General features: G+C 40.3%; 1 long non-coding RNA gene and 1 pseudogene across 2 annotated transcripts; one reads left to right on the top strand and one right to left on the bottom strand.

Moving 5' to 3' along the window:
* The first annotated feature begins 16,733 nt into the window (after positions 1 to 16,733).
* Positions 16,734 to 18,313, top strand: LOC144580085 (SLAM family member 9-like; annotated as a pseudogene). Its single transcript, XR_013528964.1, has 3 exons — positions 16,734 to 16,945; positions 17,382 to 17,653; positions 17,797 to 18,313. The product of XR_013528964.1 is annotated as an SLAM family member 9-like (transcript).
* A 281-nt stretch (positions 18,314 to 18,594) lies between these two features.
* LOC144580087 (uncharacterized) lies at positions 18,595 to 23,353 on the bottom strand. Its single transcript, XR_013528966.1, has 3 exons — positions 23,223 to 23,353; positions 23,017 to 23,144; positions 18,595 to 18,910 (listed from the first exon to the last, which is right to left on the bottom strand). It is a non-coding gene; the product is annotated as an uncharacterized LOC144580087 (long non-coding RNA).
* Between the last annotated feature and the right edge of the window lie 229 nt (positions 23,354 to 23,582).

The raw sequence follows: 23,582 nt of genomic DNA, 5'->3' as shown, positions 1-23,582 counted from the left end.
CAAATGACACCAAAAATGGAAGATATTAATGGGAATAGAAAACAGTGGGACACTGTGGATGAGGACAGCCCATTCCATGACTAAGGCTCCTAGCAACTGGCAAAAAAAAGCGCCATTTTTAACACCCTCAAGCATTGTACCTTTTGGAGAAAGGGCTGGTGCAGGTGGGAGGGTTAACTGGTATACTCAAATATCCACAGGAAATCACTATATATCTCAAAAATGAATCCATGAAAATGAAACTAAAATAGAAAAGATGAGTTCGTGACGTATCTTTATTTCACTTCTTCTTTTTCTTTTTCTTCATCTCTGTAGATACCTGGAATCTTAACTTCTTCTTAACCCAGATGTGTATTTCACATTGCTACTTTGCTTACCAGCTGTTTACTCACACTTGGGGTGTATCTTTCAGGAAACTTCCTTGTAACGGTCTTTGTTCTTCCTTGGAATTCCCACTCTTTGCTGTTTGGCATAGCGTAGTTTCACGGATCAAGGAACTTGTTATCAGAGAGAGCTGCTCTCAAATACCAACTTTTCTTCTGTGGTTTTGGACAATTCATTATTATATTTCCCTGGGAACTATGGCAGTTGAAGACAGAGTTATTAATGATGAAAGAAGAAATTCGGTAATTATTGGGAATACATTCACAATCATCGTGTGAAGATGTTTTTGACATAAAAGAGAAAATAACTGAAAGTATGCTCAGGCTCTTGGTTATCACAGGGGCTTGCTGGACCTTTTTCCTGTTTCAAAATTCAATCCTCAGAGTAAAAGAAATATAAATTAAATCCATGCTGAGAGAACATCTCTCACCTATCATATTGGTGAAAAAAATCAAAAATGTGAAAACTTACTGGATTGGTGATGGTGAAAGAAAATAGAACATCTTGTATCTTGGTTAGGATACAAAATAGTTACAACTATAGTAAAAGAGAGTTTGACAATGCCTTGCACATTTGTGTATGCCTTCACGATCTAATAGAACAATCTCAGTCTAGAAATCTATCACAAAACTACAGGCAGGATTAGAAAATAACTTGTGAATAAGGTAGTATTTTTAATCGAAAAAGATGACAAACAACTGAAAGACTTGTGAGTAGAGGGATAAGTGAATAAGCTGGGATTCATGTAAATAATGGAATATCACTATAGAATGATGAGATGAGGAAGATCTCTATATGCTGATATGTAATAATCTTCATGATGTATTTTTAGGTGAAAGCAGCAAGGTGCACAGTAGTATATAGAGTATGAGGGATATAAGTAAATATATACATTTATATATTGTTCATATATAGAAAACAAACGAAAAACAAAACCCACTGGAAGAACAAAACTGAAACTGATTAAAAAAAACAAAAAACTTCTGCCTCTAAGCAAATGGAGAAACCATATATAGAGGTGAGACTTCTCTAAGTAAAACTTGCTCTATAGGTTTTTGTTTTTTTGTTTGTTGAGACAAAGTCTCGCTCTGTTACTCAGTCTGGAGTGCAGTGGTGTGATCTCAGCTCACTGCAACCTCAGCCTCCTCAGTTCAAGCGATTCTCCCACCTCAGCCTCCCAGGTAGCTGGGACGACAGGCATGTGCCACAATGCCCAACTAATTTTTATGTTTTTAGTAGAGATGGGGTTTCACCATGTGGCCAAGGTTGGTCTCAAACTCCTGACCTCAAGTGATCCTCCTGCCTCAGCCTCAGAAAATGCTGGAATTACAGATCTGAGCCAACACACCCAGCCTGCTGTACAGTTTGAATGTAGAATCATGTAATTGCTTTACATATTGAAAATAGGTAAGTAAAAGGGTACTCCTAAAAGGGGGAAAAAACTCTATATCTAACTGAACGTTACCTTTGTGACATAATCATACAGAAAATGATTTCAACTGACTTTAGAATATAGACTTTGAGTGAACAGTTTTAATTAAATATCTTGTACATTAAATAGACTAGTAAATACATTTAGTAATAATTTGGTGTAATTTAAATATATTGTAAGATAAATAAAATTCATACCGATATTAACATTTTAAGAACCAAGGTGAACAACTGTTCCAATTTGCTTATGCCTGAGGAGTTTCCCAGTATGTAGGACTTTCAGTGTTAAAACAGAAGAGTCCTGGGAAAATTACAGAATCAAGATTTTTTTCCATTATAAGAGAAGAGATACACATATAAAAGCAAAGAAGTTGAATTAAATTATTTGATGTTAAATTTGAATTGAAAATATCAGCATGGACTTACAACTCACTTTTCAACAAAAGGCCTAAAACAGGGGTCAGCAAATTTTTCTTAAGCCTTGCAGGCAGCAATCTCTGTTGCAACCACTCAACTCTGATATTGTAGTGTCAAAGCAGCTCTATGGGCTGTAGCTAAAACAATGAAAACTTGGTAGCAATGAGCACACCGAAGCATAAGGCTATAGTCTCTAAATGCCATTTCTCCTATTTAAAAAAAATAAAAACAAGACCTTTTTAGAGAAACGGTCAAATTCATACCAGGGACATATAAGTGTGTCAGTGAAGACTGAGCCATGTCAAAGGTCGCAAGAGCTAATATGGAAAAATTTCAGTATCAAAGGAATAATGATTGTGGTTGATCAAAATACATTGAATATATATTATCCTGTAAAGGATTAACCTTGCCCAAATATAGATTTAGCACTTTGTCCTAGCTCCTTGGAGCTAACCTTTAAGCTCTTGGAATGTTCTGCCTAATGAGAGTGTCTTTGTTTACCTGGGAGCCTTGCAGCATGCCTGATAGTGTATGCTAACAGTGTGATAGGAGGTTTGGGCTATGTGATATCAGCTCTATCTCTGGAGCCAAGTGAGTAGTCAGCTATATCTCTGTGATGATTCCCCAGTAAAATTGCTGCATACCAAGGCACAGGTGATCTTCCCTGGTTGGCAATACTCCAGGCATGTTGTCACACATTGCTGCTGGGAGAAATAAGCTTTGTCTGATTGACTCTACTGGGAGAAGAGAACAGACTCTGCCCTAATGTCTTTTACCATTGCTTTTAATTTTTATCTTTCTGTTGTAATAAATCATAACCATGAGTATGACAGCTTTGCTAAGTGTGGGTTCTTCTAGCTAATTAATTGAATCAAAGAGCAGTCTTGGAGATGCCAGACTACATGTACAAAATCTAAACATTTCTCACTGTACTGTTATACTCAAAAAGACAAAGTCCTCTACCCAGGTGAAAACAACCCATGTGTCACCATAGTAGATAATGAACACACTAAACCTTCATCTGAAAATAGGCAATTAAAAATAATGAAGAATGTATTCAACATCACCCCTGTGAACTGTACTTTGTGGTCATCATGCAACATTAGTTAATTAAATGAGGTTTTTTTCTGCAGAGGAATTCCAGAAAATAAATTTAAAATGATTATATAATATAAAATCACCATTTGTAGTGTGTAATGAAATAAATGACAGGGAAAAACAGTCAGTGCAAACGATAGGCAAGCATTTGATAATGACACCTAGAAAATAAAGAGAAAATTAAAAGATAAATAAAAAACAAAGAAATAAAAGAAAAAAAGACACCTAGAAGACAGGGAGGGACCAAGCTGTCACCACCAGAACCCACTAATTAGACTTAGCATCTCTAAGAGTGTGACAACCAGACATTGAACTCCGACTAATTTGATGCAACAGGAAACATACTGCACCACTATGAAGGAAAAGTTCTGAAAAAGTTGAGCTGAAATGAATCAAGCCCTTAACTAATATCTAGTTTATGGGAACAGAGCAAAAAGTTAGAAGACATCATGAGGGGGCAGACAAACAAATCCAGTGTGTGTGACATTCAGTGGAACAAATAGTCTGGTTTCTTCCTAAGTCCTAAAAATTGAGTCAGTCAATGGGGTGAGAACTGCTCTAGGTGAGAAGATTTTTATGCAGCATGAAACCAGTGCAAGATTAGGTTCTTGTTTGGCTCTTGGCTTGAAAAAACCAAATATAAAAAATTCAGTCCCAGTGGGGAAATTTAAGTATTGATTCGATATTAGATAGTGCCAAACAATTATTGTTGACTTTTTAAAAAGTGTAGCAATGGCATTATGCTTATTGAATGAGTATCCATAACTTTTAGAGATACATACCGAAGTGCTATGTCTGATACTGGGTGATTGTGTGTGTGGTTCACTATATTAATGCCTCTTTTTGCATGTGTTGCAAAGTTTTAATAGTAAAAATATCTTTCCATTCCCATATTATTCTGATCCCATGTCACCTTTGAGAATAGCTGCCCAGTGCACAGGAATATCTTCAATTTCTTGCATCGGTCCCCTTCTCTTATCCATGGAAACAATAATCTAGCACCATGTTTGTAGAACATGACCCTGTTTTTCTGGCCATGGTTGATTGGCTCAAAGGTGGGCCTCTGAACCAAGATGGGTTAATCAGAGACCCTTACCCAGGAATTTAGAGAAAATGGGGAAATGAATGAAACGGGAGAGAAAGAGAGAGACAGATAAAAAGAGAGAGAAAGGAAGAAAAGGAAGGAAGGAAGAATGGATGGAAGGAAGGAAGGATGGATGGAAGGAAGGAGGGGAGGGAGGGAGGAAGAAAGGAAAGATGGATGGAAGAAAGGAAGGAAGGAAGGATGAATGGAAGGAAGGAAGGAAGAAAGGAAGGGGGGTGGGTAGTAGGGAATGGGAGTGGAAATTAATTCTCTAGGAACGGCTATGTAACAGGTACATATTTACACTGCATACTGGTAGCCATATCCCAGCAACCTGTCAGGAGAAGAGAACTGGTCTGCAAAAGTGGATACATGAAAAAAAGCAGAGTCAAAAGGCAGTCCCACTTGGATTTCCCATGGGTTTTCATTCCAGGATTCAGTGATTTCTGAGGTCTGACTACAAGCTTGCCCTTGAGGTTTTTTTTTGTCATTTTAATGCATTTCCCTTTTGTCATTTGTTGGCATTTGTTTTTGTTATTTTCTACTAAAGACGTCAAGTATCCACCCTTACAGCTAAAATTCTGTTCTCAAGACCACGGAAGCATGAGGCCAAATAGGAATCACAGTGTTCTAGGAGTGAAAAGTTACATAGAAACTGAACGCTGTGGTGTGAACACCAGAAAGCCCAAGATCATCACTGACCGCAGCAGCATGGCAAATGCTTGTGTTGTGCTTGTTAAAAAATACTTGATGGGGGGGAGATAGTGTAGGACCTCCCACTTCATTCCTACTGTTTTATCTTAGGAGACAGCACTTTGTCTATCTCCTTAAAGAGCTGACTCATCGCACCAGCATCATTCATTGAACAACTTTAAGGTGGGATCCCAATATTCTTGGACTCTCCATGACTCTAAGGGCAGAACTGCCTATGTGAGAGAGTGTGGTGTGGGGGTTCAGCATGAAGCTTTGCCACTTATATTAGTCTGCTCCTGCACTGCTACAAAGAAACACCTGAGACTGGGTAATTTATAAAGAAAAGAGGTTTAGTTGGCTCATAGTCCACAGGCTATGCCGAAATTATGGAAGCATCTGCTTTTAGGGAGGCCTCAGAAGGTTTATTCCTGGTGAAAGGCAAAGAGGGAGCAGGACTGAGATTCTGGGCAAGGTGCCACACACTTGTAAACAGCCAGATTTCACAATAACTCACTATCATGAGAACAGCACGGAGGGGATGGTGCTAACCCATTCATGAGAACTCTGCCCTCATGATCCAGTCACCTCCCCACCAGGCCCCGCCTCCAACAATTCAATCCAAGATTTGGTGGGGACACAGTGGTGGGGACACAGATCCAGACGAAATCACCACCAGATGGCCTGGATTTGAATTCCTATTTCACCACTCAGTAATGAGTGCAAATCGCCTTGCTTTTTGTGACTTTGCTTTCCAGAAAATGGAGATGATAATGACAATGACCACATAGGGTTGTAGAGAGGATTGTGTGAGAATATAGACATAATGTAGCTGGCACTTGGTTAGTGCTTGGTTTTCTGTTCCTGTTCATATATGAGAGGTTCCACACAAGATGGCCCCTCTTTTGTCTGGATGGTGATATGTCTGCATGGGAGGCTTGGAACTTTGGCAATCATTCTGGGGCCACGAGAGTGTCACCCCAAGGGCCAGCCTGTCTGCTGAGAAGGGAAAGGTAGAGAGAAAGAATCTAGATCCTTGATAATGGCACTGGGCGGCTTCAGCAACTAACCTAGAAGACCATTCCTCTTCTTGATTTCCAGTTGGATGGAAGAATAAATTTCCTCACAGTTCAAACTATTTGAATTGAGGCTCCTTTTTTTTTTTTTTTTCAGTGAAAAGATTCTGAGTACACTGGCATATACCATTGAATTTTTTATTAGTTCAAATGGTTATCTTCACTGATATTTTGAATATAAACACTACTAACATTGTGTGTATAACACCAAACATTGTGTAGATAAGTATACAATGAGTTTTATAACATCAAAGATTCAATATCTACTATCATATTCACCTCTTAAATAGCTCAGTTTACCTGCATGTCACAAGTATGCTCTTATTTATTTAACACCAAGCTATTTTTTTGACAAAGGTACAAGCTATTATTTTCAATAACTAATACAGTTATTGAAAATAATCTCCAATAATAACATTGGATGTTTCCAGTGTGGATGTTGACACCCACACTGCCCAGTTTATATTGGAAACCACTGAAGGTCTCCACAATAATGTTGAACTTGTACTACTTGTTGATTTCCTCTTTCATTGAACTAGTAGCCTTCTTTTTTTGAGACAGGGTCTTGCTGTGTCACCCAGGCTAGAGTACAGTGGCACCAACTTGGCTCATTGCAACCCCCACCTCCTGGGCTCAAGCAATTCTCCTGCCTCAGCCTCCCAAGTAGCTGGGATTATAGATGTGCACCATCTCACCTGGCTAATTTTTGTATTTTTAGTACAGATGAGGTTTCACCATTCTGGCCAGGATAGTCTTAAACTCCTGACCTCAAGTGATCTGCCCGTCTCGACCTCCCAAAGTGCTGGGATTACAGGCATGAGTCACTGCGCCCAGCCTTGGACTAGCAGCTTTCTGAAAGTCACTCTACCACAGATGTATTATCTCTCATTTTTCCCCTCATCATTTCTCAAATACGATTTTAAACCCCACGCTAAAACTGGATTCATTAAACAAAATAATAGCTTTGTGTTAAATTAATAAGAGCATACTTGTGACATGCAGGTGAACTGAGCTATTTAAAAGATGAATACAGAGGTGGATATCTATCTAACAGCTTGAACTACTTAATATACTAGAAAAAAAGGTTTTACATGCATCATTGTATTTTAAAAATAAAATACTCAGAAGTAAACAAAGTAATAATAATTTTCAAATCCCCGAAGAGTACAAAATAAAAATCTCAAAAGGAGCTGAGATACTCCAATCAAATATAAGAAGTCAACTTGGCGAGTACTGTGTGAATTTTAGAAGATGTGATTAGGAAGTTTGTTCATTAGGAATATATACATTTTGTACCCTTCTTCCCATGAAATTTAGTTTAGGTGAACAAGATAAGTGTTCTTGGAAGAAGAAACTGAATTTAACCCTGAATGCTTGACCTATAAGGCTTGGTTGCTGGGCTGTTTCATAGTGAAGTGGATCACACTAGTCAATGTACAGACACAGGTGAGGGGGAAGAAGAAAATTAATGAAATCTACCTCATTCTCCACAGGAGGAACCTGGGTTTACTTCTTAAGGGAACCTGATTTGTCAGGTGTATTAGTTCCTATTGCTGTAGTAACAAGTTACCACAAACTTAGCAGCTTAAAACAACACAAATTCATTATCTCACATTACCCTTAGGTTAGAGAGTCTGGCAAGCTCGGCTGGGTTTCTGCTTAGAATCACACAAGGCCAAAATCGAGATGTTAGCAGGCCTGTGTTTTCTTTAGAGGTCCTAGGAGACAATCCATATCTTTCATTCAGGTTATTGGTGGAATTTCTTTTAAGGTCATTGAAGTGCTAATGACTCAATTGTGTCTTGTCTGTCAGTTGAGAGGCATTACCAGTTTTTAGAGGCTTTTCACGTGCCTTGGTGCGCGGCCTTCATCCTCCATCTTCAGAACCAACAATGGTCAGTGACATCTCTTATGGGCTTCCAGTCTCTCCTCTGTCTCTTGATTCCATTGCGTATCTCCAACCACTATTCTCCCTTTTTACGCTGCTTTAAGAAACCCCATGGAGGCTGGGCATGGTGGCTCACATCTGTAATCCCAGCTCTTTGAGAAGCTGAAGTGGAAGGATCACTTGAGCCCAGGAGTTTGAGACCAGCCTGGGCAACAATGTGAGACCCCCATCTCTACAAAAAAAATAAAAAAATTTGTTAGACATGGTGATGCATGCCTGTAGTCCCAGGTACTTGGCTGAGATGGGAGGATTGCTTGAGCCCAGGAGTGTCAAGGCCGCAGTGAGCCATGCTCATGCCACTACACTCCAGTCTGGGTGACAGTGTAAAACCATGTCAAGAAAGAAGGAAAGGAAGAGAGAGAGAGAGAGAGAGAGAGAGAGAGAGAGAGAGAGAGAGAGAGAAATATCATGATTCTGCATTGAGCCTACCCGAGACAGTCCAGAATAATCTCCTTATTTTAAAGTCAGCTGATTAGTAACCTTAATTCCATCTGTCATGTTCCTGTTGTCCAGAAACTTAACATATTCACAAAATCCAGGGCATACCGGGCCATTATTCAGACCACCAAATTAGGGACACAAAGGAAGAAATGTTAATAAAATTAAAACAAAATGCTGAAACAAATGTCAGTGACAATCAGAAGAGAAAACGAAAAGGTAGTTCGTGGTCAGCCCCAGGAAATCACACGTCTGCTGCACTGCCAAGGCTCTGTGGCAGAGTCTTGTCTTCTCTGCCACCTTCTAAACTCTGTTTTCTGGGCTTGTGGTGGGAGCCCAGCTCCTGAGAAATCTCGAGAGGAAGGAGATTGTAATCAATTGATCACTTCTAGTTCCAACCACAGTATGACTGTGGTCATTGTTTATGCCCAACATATCTGGTAACAGCAGCATTGGGGTTCTCTGGTCTACTGCCAGAGTGGGCAGGGGTGTCCACAAGAGGTGCTTTGGCAGATGTTTTCCTTCCGGGCTTACAGGAAACATAATTTCACACACTAAACCTCTTTTATCCCCTTATCATGAATAGTTGTCTGGAGGAGTTGTTGGCTCTCTCCCTGAAGGCTCTTGGAAGAAAGCAGATTAATATCATTACCTAGTTTCTTGATTTTGTATCTCTTGCCCTCATAATACCAAAAGAAGGAAAGCCAGAAAGCATCAGGGCAAATGAAACTGAAAGTCTGACTGACCTTTACCCACGTTTTTTTATTTTTTAGTAGAGACGGGGTTTTACCATGTTGGCCAGATGGTCTCAATCTCTTGACCTTGTGATCCACCCACCTTGGCCTCACGAAGTACTGGAATTACAGGCGTGAGTCACCTCGCCCGGCCGAATTTGTCTATTTTCTTATTTTATTTTATTATTATACTTTAAGTTCTGAGGTACATGTGCAGAACATGAAGGTTTGTGACATAGGTATACATATGCCATGGTGGTTTGCTGCACCCATCAACCTGTCATCTACATTAGGTATTTCACCTAATACTATCTGTCCCCTGCCCCCCCCCCCCACCACATTCTGGTACATTGTGCCTTTGTTCTCATTGGTTCCAAAGAACATCTTTATTTCTGCCTTAATTTCGTTGTTTACCCAGTAGTCATTCAGGAGCAGGTTGTTCGGTTTCCATGTAGTTGTGCAGTTTTAAATGAGTTTCTTATTCCTGAGTTCTAATTTGATTGCACTGTAGTTTGAGAGACCATTTGTTATAATTTCTGTTCTTTTGCATTTGCTGAGGAGTGGTTTACTTCCAATTATGTGATCAATTTTAGAATAAGTGCAACGTGGTGCTAAGAAGAACATATATTCTGTTGATTTGGGGTGGAGAGTTCTGTAGATGTCTATTTGGTCCGCTTGGTCCAGAGCTGAGCTCAAGTCCTGGATATCCTTGTTAATTTTCTGTCTTGTTGATCTGTCGAATATTGACAGTGGAGTTTTAAAGTCTTCCACTCTTATTGTGTGGGAATCTAAGTCTCTTTGTAGGTCTCTAGGAACTTGTTTTATGAATCTGGGTGCTCTTGTCTGTACTGGGTGCATTTATATTTAGGATAGTTAGCTCTTCTTGTATTAATCCCTTTACCATTATGTAATGTCCTTCTTTGTCTCTTTTGATCTTTGTTGGTTTAAAGTCTGTTTTATCAGAGACTAGGATTGCAACTCCTGCTTGCAATCCTAGTCTCTGATAAAAGAGTGCTTGGTAAATATTCCTTGATCCCTTTGTTTTGATCCTATGTGTGTCTTTGCACATGAGATGGGTCTCCTGAATATAGTACATTCATGGGTCTTGACTCTATCCAATTTGCCAGTCTGTGTCTTTTAATTGGAGCATTTAGCCCATTTACATTTAAGGTTAATATTGTTATGTGTGTGTTTGATCCTGTCATTATGATGCTAGCTGGTTATTTTGCCCATTAGTTGATGGAGTTGCTTCATAGCAACAATGGTCTTTAAAATTTGGTATGTTTTTGCAGTGACTGGTACTGGTTTTTCCTTTCCATGTTTAGTGCTTCCTTCAGGAGCTCTTATAAGGCAGGCCTGGTGGTGACAAAATCTCTCAGCATTTGCTTGTCTGTAAAGGGTTTTATTTCTCCTTCACTTATGAAGCTTAGTTTGGCTGGATATGAAATTCTAGGTTCAAAATTCTTTTTTTCAGAACGTTGAATATTGGCCCCCACTCTTCTGACTTGTAGGGTTTCTGCCAAGAGATCTGCTCTTAGTCTGATGGGCTTCCCTTTGTGGGTAACCTGACCTTTCTCTCTGGCTGCCCTTAACATGTTTTCCTTCATTTCAACCTTGGTGAATCTGATGATTGCGTCTTGAGGTTGCTCTTCTCGAGGAGTATCTTTGTGGTGTTCTCTGCATTTCCTGAATTTGAATGTTGGCCTGTCTTGCTAGGTTGGGGAAGTTCTCCTTCATAATATCCTGAAGAGTGTTTTCCAACTTGATTCCATTCCCCATGTCACTTTCAGGTACACCAATTGAATGTAGGTTTGGTCTTTTCACATAGTCACATATTTCTTAAAGGCTTTGTTTCTTTTCACTCTTTTTTCTCTAATCTTGTCTTCTTGCTTTATTTCATTGAGTTAATCTTCAATCTCTCATATCCTTTATTTTGCTTGATCGATTCAGCTATTGATACATGTGTATGCTTCACAAAGTTCTCGTGCTGTGTTTTTCAGCTCCATCAGGTCATTTATGTTCTTCTCTAAACTGGTTATTCTAGTTAGCCATTTTTCTAACCTTTTTTCAAGGTTTTAGCTTCCTGGGATTGGGTTAGCACATTCTCCCCTTAGGTCAGAGGAGTTTGTTATTACCCACCTTCTGAAGCCTACTTCTGTCATTTATCAAACTCATTCTCTGTCCAGTTTTGTTCCCTTGCTGGTGAAGAGTTGTAATCCTTTGAAGGAGAAGAGGCATTCTGGTTTTTGGAATTTTCAACCTTTTTGCATTGATTTCTCCCCATCTTTGTGGATTTATCTACTTTTGGTCTTTGAAGTCAGTGACTGTCAGAGGGGCTCTCTGAGTGTATGCCCTTTTTGTTGATGTTGATATTATTCTTTTCTGTTTGTTATTTTTCCTTCTAATGATCAGGCCCCTTTGCTGCTTTTTACCAGTGATGGCTATAGGGATTGGTATTTAATCCAGTTTTGGCAAAATATGTAGAAATATTTAATTCCCTCATAAAAGAAGAAAGAGTTTTGGCTGGGCACAGTGGCTCATGCCTGTAATCCCAGCACTTTGGGAGGCTGAGGTGGGTGGATCACGAGGTCAAGAGATCGAGACCATCCTGGCCAACAACTTGTGTAAGGAACCAGCTCTATATCACCTGTGGGTACCTCGAGTTCAGTGGTGACAAAGGTATGAGAAAAAGACAGATTAAGAGAGACATTGGGACCAGTGGGCCATTACTTTATTTATTATTGGAGGCAGTGAAGGCCCCGAGCTCTGATCATCCACACTATTTATTGATTATGACCACGTTGATCTATAGGATAGGAGTGATGGTGGAGTGAATCAGTAAGCCGGGACTGTTGTGTCATCCTAAGGATTGATAATAGCGGTGGTTTGGGAGTTTCACAAAACAAGAACATGTGGTCATCTTTAGCTTATTATCTGTGTGCAGCTGATGGAACTTGGGCCTTACAAGGAGGCTACAAGTCTGGCTACGTCATAATGCTACAAAAAGGTTTCGCATCCTTGAGCACAATGTTTATAGTAACAGAGCCGAGGTCACCCTGCACCGGAACATGAGGCATGGAGAGGCCTTCCTCCTCAGAGGCCTCCTGTGACCCTATGCAGTTGGTTGTTCCTTGTTTATATGTTACTCATAACCAATTTATGTAGGCATCTGCAAGTCCTTTCTCCTTTGCTGCTTTTCCTAACAAAGGTAAAACCCCATCTCTACTAAAAATACAAAAATTAGCTGTGCATGGTGGCATGTGCCTATAGTCCCAGCTACTCGGGAAGCTGAGGCAGGAGAATCACCTGAACCCGGGAGGCGGAGGTTGCAGTGAGCTGAGATCGCGCCACTGTACTCTAGCCTTGAGACAGAGGAAGACTTTGTCAAAAAATAAAATAAAATAAAGGAAGAAGAAGAAAGGGTTTCGAGAGGGTAGTTCTGACCATCAATGGTAACATCCTTGCTGCCTGCTTTCTAATGTTCTCATGGAAAGACATGTCTGGCAACCATTTTACAACCATGAAATAACAAGCTAAAAGACGAAAATGCCCAATGGAAAGAGCTTAGGATCTTGATGTTATCAGTTTAGTAACTGAATCAATGTCAGCAGTCACCTTTAAAAAATACTTAGAAGATAATTAAACGTATTTCTCGCTTAAGTCACAGTTATGCAGATTGTTTCTTAATATGAAAGCATCCTTTATGATACATTTTTATTCTTGTGATTTTACTTTAACATTTATTATTTATAGTTATAAATATTTTAACACATTAGAACAATTTGATCTTTGTCCGATAATTTGTGCTCAAGTAAAGTGCTCCTAAAAAATTAGTCACTATGGGCTAATAGAAATAAAGTACTATTAAAATGGTCAATGAACAGGATAAAACACACTGTTAATTTAGAAGAAAGAACTCTACAAAATGCTAGAGATGATAAGAGAAAAAGCAACCTTAAAGCAAAGACATACTACAAGAATTGTACATCTATGCTTTCTACATGACTTTTATTTGTAAGGAAATAAGTCTTAAACAATATGAGCTTTAAATTATTCAAGTGCTAACATTGTAAATTGTTAAACATAGATCAAATTTAAAAGTAAGGCTAGCTTTAAAAAATTTTCTTTTTTTTGAGACGGAGTCTCACTCTGTCACCCAGACTGGAGTGCAGTGGCACAATCTTGGCTCACTACAACCTTCACCTCCCAGGTTCAAGTGATTCTCCTGCCTCATCCTCCTGAGTAGCTGGGGTTACAGGTGCCTGCCACCATGCCTGGCTAATTTTTGTATTTTTAGTAGAGACAGTGTTTTACCATGTTGGCCACGCTGGTCTTGAACTCAGGTGATCCACCAGTCTTGGCCTCCCAAAGTGCTGGGATTACAGGCGTGAGCCACTGTGCCCAGCCTAATTTTGTATTTTTAGTAGAGACGGGGAGCAGGGGTTTCCTCCATATTGGTCAGGCTGGTCTCAAATTCCCAACCTCAGGTAATCCACCTGCCTCAGTCTCCCAAAGTGCTGGGATTACAGGCATAAACCACCATGCCCAGCCACACCTATTTTCTTTAAAAGTGCATTGTTGGGACAGATTATGTAGCACCTTCCACTTAATTCCTATTACTTATTTGGAGGTAGCAGCACATGGTGGTTTTATTCTTTTCATTTAACTTTGTAAACCATTCATGGTGTATTTCATAATTAAAGGTAAGACAGGGATTTAAATAGAGAAAACTAGCCTATTATTATTATTACTGAGAGAGAGTCTTGCTTTGTTGCCCAGGCTAGAATGCAGTGGCGCAGTCTCAGCTTACTGCAACCTCCGCCTCCCAGGTTCAAGTGATTCTCCTGCCTCAGCCTCCCAAGTAGGGATTACAGGCACGGGCCACCACACCTGGCTGATTTTTGTATTTTTAGTAGAGATGGGGTTTTACCATGTTAGCCAGGCTGGTCTCGAACTCATGACCTCAAGTGATCCACTCCCCAAAGCCTCCCAAAGTGCTGGGGTTACAGGTGTGAGCCACCATGGCCAACCAAAACTAGCCAATTATATCAGACTCATTTCATAAGTGTATTAGGTTCTTCTATAGTGGTCTCAATATTTCAGAACAAATGAGGACTCTAAGGACGGAAGCTGAGGCAAGTGTCCAGGCCATTTAAGGGAAAATAATGCATTGTATATATGTATCAAAATGTCACACTGTACCCCATAAATATGAACAAATATTGTGTCCATTTAAGGGAAAATAATGCATTGTATATATGTTTCAAAATGTCACACTGTACCCCATAAATATGAAAAAATATTGTTTCCATTTAAGGGAAAATAATGCTTTGTATATATGTATCAAAATGTCACACTGTACCCCATAAATATGAACAAATATTGTGTCCATTTAAGGGAAAATAATGCATTGTATATATGTTTCAAAATGTCACACTGTCCCCCATAAATATGAACAAATATTGTGTCCATTTAAGGGAAAATAATGCATTGTATATATGTTTCAAAATGTCACACTGTACCCCATAAATATGAACAAATATTGTGTCCATTTAAGAAAATTGAGTGAAAGAAACAGAGATTTCCCATATACTCTCTGCCCTACACACACACAAAAAGAAAGAAAGAATAAAAGAAAAAAAGCAGGGAACCAAGCAAGAAAGAATGAGAGAAAGAGATATGGTTAGGCTTTGTGCCCTACCCAAATCTCATCTATCTCATCTTGAATTGCAGTCCCCACAGGTTGAAGGAGAGACCTGGTGGGAGGTGACTGGGTCTTGGGGGTGGTTATTCCACGCTGTTGTTGTGAAAGTGAGTGAGTTCTCATGAGACCTGATGGTTTATAAGCATCTGGCATTTCCCCTGCTGGCACTTCATGTGAAGAAGGTCCTTGCTTCCGGTTTGCCTTCCACCATGATTTTAAGTTTCCTGAGGCCTCCCCAGCCATGTGGAACTGAGTCAATTAAATTTTTTTCTTTATAAATTACACAGTCTTGGGAAGTTCTTTATAATCATGTGAGAATGAACTAATACAGAAAGACAGGAAGGAGGGAAGGAAGGAAGGAAGGAAGGAAGGAAGGAAGGAAGGGAGGGAGGGAGGGAGGGAGGGAGGGAGGGAGGGAGGGAAAGAAAGAGAAAGGAAGAAAGAAAGAAAGGAAGAAAGAAAGAAAGAAAAGAAAAGAAAAGAAAGAGAGAGAAAGAAAAGAAAGAGAGAGAGAAAGGAAGGAAAGGAAAGAAAGAGAGAAAATGAACAAAGGAAGTGGTTAGCAAATGTGATCATGTGATCAACATGCGGAACTAAGAGAGTTTCATCTGTTGACGCTGCAGAACAGGACTCGCTGCTCTCTTTTGCCTTCCTATTAACTCCTTGTGATCTTCAAGGCAAGCCAGGTCAGTCCTGCCACCATGAAACCTCTTGCTCAGCTTCTCTTCTTTCTCCTCCAGTTCCAGGAAGGTAAGTGAGTCAGGGGTTCCTCTCCTGTAGCTTGACCTACCAGGGTGTAAGAAGTCTACATGGGCACAGCCCAGTCAGGCCTTTCCAGAACTGAGGACCTCATGTTAGCAAGATTGGGGGACAAGCAGACAGAAGACATTGAGAGGCTCTCGGACATGGGAAAGACTGACTAGGGAGTGAATGAGGGCAAGGAGGAGGACGTAAAGAGAAAAATCTAAGGTACATAGAATAATCACATTGTGAATATCAGAGTTGGAAGGAATCTGAAAAGCTCTGCATTTTATCTCCCTTGTTTTAAAAAGAAAGAGAAAAGGACTGGAGGAATCAACAGGCTTCCCCAAAGCTGCACATCTCAATAGAGGCAGGATCAGGACTAAAAGCAGGTGTCCCATCTGTCATCTGAGATCTTTAGATCTCATACCATTGAGACACCAGAACTGCAGTGACATGAAATTCCAGTTCTGTGATGCAGAAACATTTCAGAAAATAGGAAGTTGTGAGAATTGAAATCTCAAGTTGAAAAAGGAGGAACCAGGCAGGGCAGGGCTGGCCTCTGACTTCCTCAGTGGTCTCTATTCTGGTCTTCCAGGCCCAATAGCTCTCAGGGGAGCATAATCCGAGGGACAGGGATGAGTGATCCTAGCTGAAAGGATCCCTGGAGTGATTTCTGGAGATCCCAGCAGGAAGGAGACCTTGAGCATTGCCCACTTAGCGCTCCAGCCACAGCACCACTGCTCGTACCTGTTTACGTCCAATGTTCTTGTGAGCCGTAACATAGGGGAGCTATGACTGACTGGGAGACTTGCGGGGAGGGACAATTGTCAGGGACATTCTGTAGCCTTTTCCTTCTGTGTTTACAGGGAATCTAGTTTCACAAACCAGCTCAACCCCGTTGATGGTGAATGGGGTTCTGGGGGTCAGTAACTCTTCCCCTGGAGTTTCCTGCAGGAGAGAAGATCAAGTCCATTACTTGGCATTACAATGGAGCGTAAGTTGCCTTCATAGCACCCTCTGAAGCCAAAAGTCCACAAATCCACGTGACTAATCCGAAATGGGGAAAGCGACTGAACTTCACCCAGTCCTACTCCCTACAACTCAGCAACCTGGAGATGGAAGACACAGGTTCTTACAGTGCCCAGATGTCCTCAGAGACCTCTGCAAATGTGTTCAGTTACACTCTGAGGATATTCAGTGAGTAAGGGTGTAGAGGACCAGGTCCCTACTGGTAAGGGTGAGTGGGCCACCCACTAAGCCTGGTGGGCTGTATGACCCTTGGTAAAGGTTGTCTCCCAGTTTCACTCTTTTTGTCAGTCCAGAACCTTTCCTATCCAAAAATTTCCTAAAGGAATGTTTTTAGATTCTTTTTTCTTTTCTCTCCTTATTCTTTTTTGTCCTTCTTCAGTCTGGCAGCCCCGGGCTGTGGTTGTGGCTGATTGAAAAACATACAACTTGCCCCTTCTTCATGCTCAGGAGTTGGAAATGAAAGAGTCAGAGATCTTTCCACTGAAGGGGTCTAGATTTCTTGCTGGGTTCTTACTCCTTGATAACCTGAATCTTCTCCTCCTAGGGTGACCTAGAAAGGTCCTTAATTGCTATTTGTATCATTTAAAACTATTGTTTCAAGCAGAGCAGTTGCCAAGGCCTCATGTTAGAGTGGAGTCTATCATCTCTGAGAATGGGATCTGTAATGTCATCTTCAGGTGTTCTGTGGAGGACGGAGGAGAGACCATCACGTATGAGTGGACATCAGTGGGACCAGGGGCTGCTGTGCCCCATGTGAGGTCCATCCTCAATGTCTCCTGGAGCCTTAATGATCTGGATTGGAGCTACACTTGCACAGCTCTGAATCCTGTTGCAACAGCAACTGCACTCCTATCCGTGCTGCGCAGCTTTGTACAGGTAACAGGCCCCTTCTGGTCTCTCTAGCACCCCTAGGAAATGTTTTGAGGCAAGGGCCTGGCAGCCCTTGTCACCTGCCAACAACCCCATTCCACTTGCACACATGTGCTCTGTCCTCTCTCATTCTACTTTCTCTCTTTCAGGTTCCAAGGCAGCTGAAGGCACCTATTACTCAGTGAATTGGATTTTCCTGGGGAAGGGGCTTCTTCTCCTTGTGTTCCTTGGGGTCCTAGGAACTTGGCATATCCAGACACAGGTGCTCAGCAAACGCCTGGGGCCTAACTCAGGGTGATAAGAGGCCACCAGTACCCCAAGAGAGCCAGGCTGTGCCCAGCTGAAGCCATTACTTTTCTGTGGCTAAAATAAATTTCATTTATTGACCTGTACTCTTTTCAAGGTGAAGTACTATGGATTGTCAAAGGCCATTGGGATAAAAATTTTTTATTTTGTCATGTCTGTGCCCATGTACATGCTCATTTTTTTAAAGAAAGAAAAAGTTTGGTCAAGAAGAGATAAAATATGAATGCCATAGGCTCCCTATTCTAAGCATATTTTTCTCCACAATTTAAGGTTTCTGAAATCGTCATAATATAAATGTATACAGCTAAAAGGAATAGGGTGTTTTTCTCCTGAAATATCATTATTAAAATGATCTGCTTTTAAAAATTCAGTGTTGTCTTCTGTTGATAGGAATGTAAATTAGTACACTATTATGGAAAAACAGTATGAAGGTTCCTAAAAGAATTAAAAATAAAACTACCATTTGATCCTGCAATCCTACTACTGAGGATATATCCAAAGAAAATTACATGTCGAAGAGATATCTGCACTCCTATGTTCATTGCAGTATTATTCACAATAGCCAAGATACAAAACAACCTAAGTGTCCATCAGTGGATGAATGGTTATAGAAAATGTGGTATATATACACAATGGAATACTATTCAGCTTTTATTTACTTACTTTTTTTTTTGAGACAGAGTCTCACTCTGTTGCCCAGACTGGAGTGCAGTGATGTGATCTCTGCTCACTGCAACCTCCACCTCCTGGGTTCAAGCGATTCTCCTGCCTCAGCCTCCCAAGTAGCTGGGATCACAGGTACACACCACCATGCCTGGCTAATTTTTGTATTTTTAGTAGAGTTGGAGTTTCGCCGTGTTGGTCAATCTGGTCTTGAACTCCTGACCTCAAGTGATTTGCCTGCCTCAGCCTCCCAAAGTGCTGGGATTACTGCCATGAGCCACTGCACCTGGCCAGCTATTAAAAAGAAGAAAATCTGTCATTTGCAATAACATAGGTGGACCTGGAAAACATTACATCAAGTGAAATAAGCCAGGCACAGAAAGATAAATACCACATAATCTCACTCATATGTGGAACCTGAAAGAGTTGAACTCGTAGAAGTAGAGAATAGAATGGTGGTTAGCAGGGGTGAGGTAGTTGGGTAGGATGGTGGGGACATGTTGGTCAAAGGATACACAATTTCAATTAAGAAGAAGCTCAAACAATCTACTGTACAATATGGTCACTATAGGTTAATAATATATTTCAACTTAAATAAAAATTTAAAATATCTTAAGAAACAATACAAATCTGTTCAATATTTATTAGACATAGATAGTTGACACTATTTCATAAAATAGCACTCAACTGCTTTGAAAAGGCAGTAAGTAGCCCCAATAGATGCAAAAAAACTCAGAATCTGTGAATCCAATCCTAGCATTAGGAAATTCATCAAATTAAATTTTCAACATAAATATCAAGTGAAGGCCAGGTGTGGCAGCTCACTCCTGTAATCCCAGCACTTTGGGAGGTCGAGGCAGGCGGATCATCTGAGGTTGGGAGTTTGAGACCAGTTTGGCCAACATGGTGAAACCCTGTCTCTACTAAAAATACAAAAATTAGCTGGGCATGGTGGTACACACCTGCGATCCCAGCTACTTGGGAGGCTGAGGCACAAGAATCGCTTGAAACTGGGAGCTGGAGGTTACAGTGAACTGATATTGTGCCACTGCACTCCAGCCTGGGTGACAGAGTGAGATTCCATGTCAAAAAAAAAAAAAAAAAATAGAAAAGAAACATTAAGTCAATATAGTCCATATTAACAAATTTTTAAAAGTTTATTGTAAAGAGATCTGTAGGTAGAAAGCAAGACGAAGTACTTTAGTACTTTCTTACTAGCTGGTGAAGTTGGGCTACCTGTAATATTGAAGTTAAATAATATTCTGGGTAGAGTGGCTCACACCTGCAATCCCAGCACTTTGGGAGGCTGAGGCAGGTGGATCACTTGAGCCTAATAGTTCGAGACCAGCCTGGACAACATGGCGAAACCTTGGCTCTATAAAAAATACAAAAATTAGTTGGGTATGGTGGTACTTGTGCCAGCTACTTGATAGGCTCAATTAAGCCCAGGAAGTCAAGGCTGCAGTGAGCTGTGATGGTGCCACTGCACTTCAGCCTGGGTGACAGAGTGAGAACTTGTCTCAAAAAAGAAACAAAAATATTGGTGTTTCGTATGGTTTTCATAGCTTATCTATTCAATAAATGTTAATAAAATTTTTTGTTGTGAATAAAATTAATTAAAATAAATGTGCAGTCTTCATTTAAGTTAAATCAACCAAGCCTACCCTTAAATAAAAAATCCCATTTTGACTTGCCAGTTATTTAAGAGAGATTTATCGTCTGCCTTCTAAATTTTATTTTATTTATTTATTTATTTGAGACAGAGTCTTGCCCTGTCACCCAGGCTGGAGTTCAGTGGCATGATCTTGGCTCACTGCAGCCTCTGCCTCCGAGGTTCAAGGAAGTCTCCTGTCTCAGCGTCCTAAGTAGCTGGGATTACAGGTGCCCACCACTGTGCCCTGCTAATTTTTGTATTTTGTGTAGAGATGGGGTTTCACCATGTTGGTTTGGCTGGTCTTGAACTCCTGACCTCAGGTTATCCACTCTCCTTGGCCTTCCAAAGTGCTGGGATTACAAGTGTGAGCCACCGTGCCTGGCCTGCCTTATAAATTTTAAAAATTTATGAAAAGAAAGAGATTAATTTTTAAAAAGGTAAGTTAAGCTTAACTACCAAAATTTTCCAAAAAAATTTGGCTATAAAGTAATTATTAGTTTTAAATAGGGTGAAGAACTACTCTTGCCCATCAAATATGTTATAATATACCTTATTAACATCTTACATAGTAGAAATTTATTATAAGACTTTAAGGCCCACTTGGATAAGGTAAAAAAATCAAGCACATTTAAACAAAGGAAAGACTGAACTTTTCTCTATTTACACTGATGACTTACATTACTGTTATACTTTTTAGGAGGGAGAACCACACAAAAAGTACACTAATAAGTCAGCCAAAATGAGCAGCTCTATAGAAAACTAGCATTCTCTACTAAACAACATTGACCATCATCTGCAATTTACTGATAATGTAAGCCATTGATTTAATAATTTTAATGTAGGGCTTCCTTGAGACTTTAAAATTATTTGAAGCATTCCTCCGGGGTAATGAGATTGAGAAATGTTAGGGAGAGTCTAATTATGAGCAGACTTTCCCTAACACAAAAACCACAACAGTAATTGGAACAAGAAAAAGTCCATATATGTTATTATTAAGTAATAAAAGATGGTTAACTAAAAGATATAAAAGAGGATTCTGCGAAATACAGGAATGGCAAATACAGGAAACAGCTACCATCCATAGGGTTAAGGGAGAAAATATCTAAGGAGGAAACTAAGAATTGGAAGAGAAGGCTGGGAGCAGTGGCTCACTCGTATAATCCCAGCACTTTGGGAGGCTGAGGTGATTGGATCACAAGGTCAAGAGATCGAGACCATCCTGGCCAACATGGTGAAACCCCATCTCTACCAAAAATACAAAAATTAGCTGGGTGTGGTGGTGCGTGCCTGTAGTCCCAGCTACTCAGGAAGCTGAGGCAGGAGAATTGCTTGAACCCAGGAGGTGGAGTGCAGTGAGCCGAGATTGCACCACTGCACTCCAGCCTGGTGCCTGGCAACAGAGTAAGATTCAGTCTCAAAAAAAAAAAAAAAAAAAAAAAATTGGAAGAGGATACACATCCCATAAGGCCAAGATTCAGACCTTGTTAGAGTGTGGCTGCAGCCCCGCCTGTTAGGCACCAGAAATTTTGCTGGAGCGGGCCAGGAAACTGAGGGTAGGTCTGCTAACATCCTCTGCTAAGAACTGAAGTCCAGGCTTTGGAATTGCCCTGCCACCACCTGGAGAGATGGCTGAAAGCTTTAGTAAGAGAAGAACAAGATTTTGGGGGGAGGGGAAAGAAGAGGTTTTCCTTGCCCTTTGCTTAGCCTTATAACATTAAAGGATTTTAAAAAATGTTTGTTGCTATTCCTCATGAGGATTGGGATGTGGGATAGGTAGAATACTAATCTCTCCTTTTCCATGGCACACCTATTTTTTTTTTTTTGCCAAAATCCTGCCAATACTCTCTATATTATACAACACAGCTCCAGCACAACGAAAAAAATAAAACAATACATCTCTTTCTGTCTATCCCTCTCCAAAAGAATAAATACAATATAAAAATCCATTAAAAGGTAAACAACATTTACAATAAATATACATTATAAAATACAATAAACATACAAATATAAATATACAATATAATATTATAATAGAACATAGTAATTTAGTATTACATCACACATGAGCCCATGAAACCAAGAGGATTTCATGGAAACCTGCCCAGATTGTAAGAACAAGAACGATCATTCATAAGCAGAAAAGGAAATGTTCAGCGGTAAAGCTGTTGGCATTTGAAAGAATAATGCAGCTCTTAATGAGAATTAATAACAAATACAGTTGGTTCGTGACGCCACATAAAACAGTGACAAGTGATGGTTTAAAAACAATCCGATTTTAAATATCTTGTTTGTAATTTCCATTGTTTCAGGATATGGAGTAAAAATGATATTTTTGAATCTAGAGACAATTCTCAATTATCTAAAATCATGCAGTTTCTGGATTACCAAGGTCCTTAAATTTTCCTTGGTTTTGCTAACCATCTTTTCACTGTTTATTACAACTCTCACCAGAAGGTGGAGAACAAAGCAAAGAGTTTGTGACATCCACGAGACTCAAACGTCACCATCTGTGAGGGTGGCTTTTCTTAGCATTACTTGGTGCTGGGAGAGAAACGGAGGAACGGAATATGTTGAAATAAATGCCCTGCTCTGCCTAGTCCCCTTTTCTTTTGCCTCTTCTTCCCCCACCACCTTTGCCTCTCCTTCATCCTTCCCATCTTTCATCCTTTAGGGCCCTTCAATTCTACCCGAAACAATCTTGGTCCAGGATTGAGAATTAGAAAAAAACAGCTGAAGACTTCCCTACCTAGAAGAAGGAAAAGGTCCCAGGGTTCTGCAGTGGGTGAGCTGTGGGCCTGGGTTCTTTCTTCAGATGTTACAGATGCTTCTGCTTGGCCTTGGGAAGAGCAAATGCAGCAAACCAAGAATGTGGAGCTACAAAGAAAAAAAGAGTCATTACACAGGAGAAAACAAGTATTGAGTATTGAAAAACAGTCCATCATCCTGCTGTACCAGTGAAGACTCCAGACTGCAGCAACAGTTCTACACCTGAGACTTCCTTTACATTTAGAAAAGTACTGGCTAGTGATCCAGAGAGAAGCTTCGGGCTTATCTTGGAGCCGAGACTCTAGGCGGAGACTGCCAATCACTGCACCCAACCCTCCAGCTACGTTATCTGTCACATATGTCTCACTTGTGTAGGAAACTCTCATCTCAGTCAGAGGGTGGTGGGAGGAGATGAAATAAATAAAGCCCCGAATCTTGACCCTGACTCATAAACAGACTGAGCCTTTCTTGGGGATCTTAATTTGTTCTCATGAGGCCTCAGCAATGGGCCAAACACCGTCAATCTTGTAAGGTAGGTGTGTTTTG

This window comes from Callithrix jacchus, chromosome 18, assembly GCF_049354715.1.
Source record: "Callithrix jacchus isolate 240 chromosome 18, calJac240_pri, whole genome shotgun sequence".
NCBI lineage: Eukaryota > Metazoa > Chordata > Mammalia > Primates > Cebidae > Callithrix > Callithrix jacchus.
Note: the sequence above shows the minus strand (reverse complement) of the source record. Positions and strands in the feature narration are given on the sequence as shown.